The sequence below is a fragment of the Stegastes partitus genome, unplaced genomic scaffold (assembly GCF_000690725.1).
Source record: "Stegastes partitus isolate 25-593 unplaced genomic scaffold, Stegastes_partitus-1.0.2 Scaffold981, whole genome shotgun sequence".
Taxonomy (NCBI): Eukaryota; Metazoa; Chordata; class Actinopteri; family Pomacentridae; genus Stegastes; species Stegastes partitus.
Window position 1 is genome coordinate 127,548 of NW_007578712.1, and position 6,222 is coordinate 133,769.

Here is a 6,222-nt window from a genome sequence, read left to right on the forward strand (position 1 = left end):
AAACCCTTGCAAACTTCTTCTGCTTTTCTGCCCATTTTGACTCACAATCCTTTTGTTGCCCCGATTGCACAGATCATGGCTCATTTTGCGCTACAGATTGGGATGGACATATCAGCAAAGTTTAAGGTGTAATCTCATGACGAAGCACTAAGTTGTATACATGTACACTGCATGCAACAGTACGTACTTTGTGAGGGCAGCTGTATGTACATTCTGATAGGATAAAGAAAAAGTTCACAGTTTTGATCACAGAGGTAGTCTGTATATGAAAGGTGGATGTGGCCTCCAGGTCTGAAAAGTAAAGCTGATATGCAAATGAACAGTCTAATCCAATGGTGGCATGGTCTTCAGTTTAGAAATTATTGTCCCCTTTAGAGTAAAACAGCATACGTTGTAGTGTGTGGTGACCCTGTGATTGAGAAGTAGTAAATGTATGGTCACATACAGTTTTAAATATAACAAAATAGTGACAGCAGAAATGCCAAGCTCTGAGGAGGGTCCATCTTATTGCCTATATTTAAAGATGGACCCCTCCATGACATCACCCATAGGTTTCCTGAACAGCAATTTTGAAACTCAGCATGGTGCTTCTGGCTTTCTTTATCTTGGCAGTGCCTAACTTCTCTTAACTCCTTACCAATTTCATAAATTAGCAAAGAAGTGGAGCATGGACTGTCCTATGTTGATACCCACCTGTCACTCAAAGCAGTCACACCCTTAAATATGCACAACTTTAAGCTTTAATACGGTTTAAACAGGGAACTTATACAAAAATGCACCCCTAGTGCAACTGTCATGAACAGAAAAAACAGGCCTTACAGACCAAAAGTGTGTTTTGTACCAAGCTGTAAACATGTTTATTTCTGCTGTTAAAATGGACATTTTTAACATGGGGATCTATCGGATTGACACACTTTTGGCGCCAGCCACAAGGAGTCATTTAAAGAACTGCAGTTTGTGACATTGGGGCACTGGCTTAATGTTTAGTCCCAGACGTTGCTACTTGGTCTGTCTACACTTAGAGACAGACAACTAAGCACACTCACATTCACACCTACGGACAATTTAGAATCACCAATTAACCTCAACATGTCTTTGAACTGTGTGGGAGGAAGCCGGAAAACCCAAAGAGAACCCACGCTGCATGGGGTCCTGGGTGTCCTCACCAGGATGCAAACCGGCGACGTCTTGCTGAGAGGCAACAGTGCAACCAACTGCACCACCTTGCACCCCTGTACATAACATAATGAACTGAATAAGGTTTAGACAGTTGGCTTAATGTTGTAAGAAAGGATGTCCCAAAGTCCCCCAATTTTTTTATGCCCCTGATCTGGTCTAACGCCAGTCATTAATATGTAGTATCTGACTATTTTTGATGCCATTTTTCGAGACAACACACTCTTCAAATATTGTACATTAGCTGTAGTACCTAGTTGTGCCACCAGTTTATTGTTTACTTACTGTTTATTACTGTAGCAACCAGAGGAGGCAGGTAGTTCTGTGTTGGGAATCACATTGTGGGGGGTTTAGCTAGTTGGAGGGCACCATTAGTCTTCTGCGACACTTAACCCTTTATGGTTTTATAAGTGACCATATTTGGTAACCTCCTTGGATGTTCAACATGTCCACCCTGTGCCTCTCCTTGAGTTTTTTTTTTTTAACCATAAACGAGCAAGTTACCAGATATGGTAACTTTATTGATCTCGATTTGCAACATTATTTAAGTCCCAAAAGTAAAACATATCTTGAAATATCCTTTAATAACACCCTAGGGTTGAAATGTTCATTTTCCAAGTATTTCAAGGAGTGCCCGATAAAGGGTTAATGACCTCTGACCAATGCAAATTTGGTCAGTCATGCCAGGATCAACTAGAACAGTACTCTTCTATCTCAGTTGTGTAAGTAAAAGCTCTGCAGTTCATTTTACGTGTCCATGGCTTTGACTGAAGGGAATTCTTTACACATCTATTACATGAGGCCGGACTGGAGACTGACGAGCACATCTGACAGATTCCTGCACAATGTCCAACTTGTTTAGACACATTGTCTTATTTTTATCTGATCTTCATCAGGCAAAAATTGCCTGGCTAGGACTGAAACATTGCACTAATAAATGTATGGTTGCAAGTTAGACAGTGTGCAGTAATCTGTTTTCTAAATGTCCATAACTTAAACAGAAGCAATAACACAACACCAACATCTATTCAGTTACATTTGAATTATAAATTAACCAATTACTAATCAATAATGGGGCTGCAAGGTGGCTCGGTGGTTCGCACCATTGCCTCACAGCAAGAAGGTCGCCGGTTCGCATCCCGGTGAGGGACCCGGGATCTTTCTGCGTGGAGTTTGCATGTTCTCTCCGTGCAGCGTGGATTCTCTCCGAGTTCTCCGGCTTCCTCCCACACAGTCCAAAAACATGTTGAGGTTAATTGGTGATTCTAAATTGTCCGTAAGTGTGAGTGTGCTTGGTTGTCTGTCTCTAAGTGTAGCCCTGTGATAGACTGGCGACCTGTCCAGGGTGTCCCCTGCCTTCACCCTGACTCAGCTGGGATAGGCTCCAGCCCCCTGTGACCCTAGTGAGGATTAAGTGGTGGATGGATGATCAATAATGCTGCATTTATTGAAATAATTATTCAAATTTACAAGACCAGTGTGAATGAGAAGACTGATGTGATTTGCAGGACCTGTTGCCAGGCAACCAGTGAAGACCTGAGGAACTCCTGACCAAGAAATAGCCTGTCACATTTATATTTAGGTGATTGTACAGAATAAAAAAAATGAGATGTTAATTAATTAATTCAGGAGTGCTGATTGGCAGATAGAGCCCAGGTTGAGTTTCCATCGTTTTTTTTTTTGTTTTTTTTTTAGCCCTATCAGCTGTCGGCATAACATTTGACATGCGTCTTCTCATCTTACTCTTGAAAAGAGACCGTAAAACGTAAATGTAAACTGATCGCCAGAGAAATAAGCGGTCTTTTGGAGCTCTGCATCCTGGAGGAACAACGTAGTTACACATCTTTTTATAGCACTGAATTTAAATGCATCCATACCTTTGTTGTCTCCCAGAGGTTGATCTCTCCCTTCCCTTGTTTCATTGCCTCCATAAAGCCCTCTCCCTGGATGAGATAATACCAGCTATGTAATTCACAAGCAATGCATGAATGCACACAGCTTTCTCTCTTCCTGCAGGTCATCTTTCCCCATTCACTTCTCACCTCTCCTCCTCCCTCATCGAGATGATCAACAGACAGCGGGTGGAATAATTACACTGAGGGGATGAATTGTGCAGCTAAAGAAAAAAAAAACAAGCACTCAATGGCCTGAGAGGATACGAGCGCATCCAAACAAGCTGTGATTATGATAATGTGGACATGGACATTTTGTTGTCACAATCAGGAGAGAAAACACACACTCACACAGTTTCTACACCCTTATCTTTCAGAAACAGGCTCGCTATCAATGTCACTTGTTGCAAAAAGTACATGTATTGAGCTCAGACAATAACATACAATTTCAGGATTCTTGGAAAATTGCTGAAATTACATCCAACAGCCATTGCAGCACCAAGCAACACATATTGTCAACAGCCTCCACCATATCCTGGAGGAAGCTCGAGTAAATTACATCATTTTGTTTTTGATCATTACATCATATCCAATTATCATTGTTCCCAGAATCAGTTATTAAGAATGTGTTTTTTTTGTTTGTATCGTAATGGACACGGTGAAGTGATTGTCATTAAACTAAAAAATGAATCTCTGCGGTTCTAGCCAATAAAACCCATTTCATTATTTGGTAAAATGACAATGTGAAGTGAAAATGCAACTGCTAGTGATGAATTTACCGAGATTAGCAGATTATCAGCTGAATGAGCAGCTCCCTTTAGCTTTATAGTAAGCTTTAGTCTCTCCGAAGTTAGTGGAGACCCGAAACAAAGCAAAAGGAGAGTAAATATTCTACTTGCATTCACCAGGTGACCAGAACAATGATGTAAAATAACCTAATTTTGCTCTGTAAGATCAGTATTAAGAAGTGATGACACTTCTTTGCAGATACAACAGACACAAAGTTGTAATTATACTACTTTTTAATTTATTTTAAAATATAGTATTGCACTGCATCATTGAAAGAATGTTTTAATAAATTTCATATCAAACATTTACCTTGTTCTTTTAATTTGTCTTTCTTAAGGAATATAGACAAACTCACTATTTCACTGTTAAGGCAAGCACCTAAGGTAATTGAAATATTGATGACGCATCCTTTAACCTCAGTGTCTAAAAAAGGGGGACAAGACAGTGAAGTTGCTTTTTGGACATTGAACAAACTTCTCGAAAGTCATCAGTTTATCAAAGTTACATATTTAGAGTTTTTCTTCATGAAAATATTCCCTTCCTTTCTCAAAATAGCTTAGATATTCCTAAATATGGCGGTCTATGAAGTCCCTGCCTGTTTGCCACTTGCTGCAGCTCAGCACACCAGCTCACCTATAACTTTGCTCAAACACTGTAAAACTATTCTACTCTACACACCGGCAAGTTGTAATATTTGAGCAATTCAATACATGCTAGAAGCAAAAAACAATTCTGAAGAAGGATAACAATGCAAAAAGCTCCACACTGCAAGTTGACATGATTGGTTCCTCAAGTTTGCTACAAATGAAATCCGCAAAATTTGAATCTATAATTTTTAATTTTGTCGTCAGTAAACTTTGGTTTCAAGGGGAAAGGCTTAGCCATTATGTGAAGTGCTTATTTCAGTTATACATATTCTATTAAAAAAATAAAACACATGCTAAAGGTGAAATAAACTTGATCTTCTCTGAGCTTCTGCAAAGTTACTGTCGTGCAATGTTCACCTTTGAAGTGTGGTGTAGTACACTCTCGGAGCAAGATGGCGGCGTGCTCTGTGCTTTCACTTTCAGTGCTTTGTTTTTGTATTTGTTATGTACGTCTTGCACCAGCCACCAGCATGTCAAGTGTGTGACAAGAGGAGCCAATACACTGGACAAGGTTTACACAAACATCAAGCTGGGCTACAGGGCCAGACCTGCACCACACCAAGGCAAGTCTGACCACATCTTCCTACAACTCATCCCTGCATACACCCCCCTCTGCAAATCCACCCCCACCAGCATTAAGACCATCAGGACATGGCCAGATGGTGCTTCTGTACAGCTGCAGGACTGTTTCAACAACACTGACTGGGACATCTTTGAGGACGAGGACCTGGATGTGTTCACAGACACTGTTCTGTGTTACATTAAGAACTGTGCGGACACGGTGACCATAGAGAAACGCATCCAGGTCTACTCCAACCAGAAACCCTGGATGACCAGAGACGTGAAGCAGCTGCTAAAGGAGAGAAACTCAGCCTTCAGAGCTGGAGACAGGGCTCTCTACAGCACAGCCCACGCCAACCTGAGGAGAGGCATCAGGAAGGCCAAGGAGGACTTCAGGAGAAAAATCAATGACCACCTGGACAGCAACAACAGCAGGCAGGCATGGATGGCGGTCCAGCACCTCACCAACTACAAACCCGGCATCAGAGCTACTGAGGGCGATGCTGAGCTGGCAGAAGAACTCAACCTCTTCTTCGCCTGCTTCGAGACTGAACCACCAGGAGTAGCCACGGCACTGCCAGGTGCGAGGTGAGGCGCACGCTGAGGAGGATCAACCCACGGAAAGCGACGGGCCCTGACGACGTCTCAGGACAGGTATTGAAAGACTGTGCCGACCAGCTCGCTGGGATCTTCACTAAGATTTTCAACCTGTCACTGACAAAGTCTGCAGTCCCATCCTGCCTGAAGACCTCCACTGTCATCCCCCTACCCAAGAAATCCCCCACAACCAGCCTCAACGACTACCGGCCAGTGGCACTCACACCAGTGGTGATGAAGTGCTTCGAAAAACTGGTTAGGAGTCACATCATGACCTTCGTAACCCCCAGCTTGGACCCATACCAGTTTGCTTACAAGGTAAACAGGTCAATAGAGGACGACGTGAACACAACGCTACACACAGTGCTGACCCACCTGGAGAAACCAGGAAACTACACCCGCCTTCTCTTTGTAGATTATAGTTCAGCTTTTAATATGATCCTTCCCCATGGTCTCGTGAGGAAACTGCTGAACCTCGGTCTACCTCATTCCACCTGTCTCTGGATTAAGGACTTTTTATCAGAACGTCCACAGTGGGTCAGGATTGGCCCCTACACCTC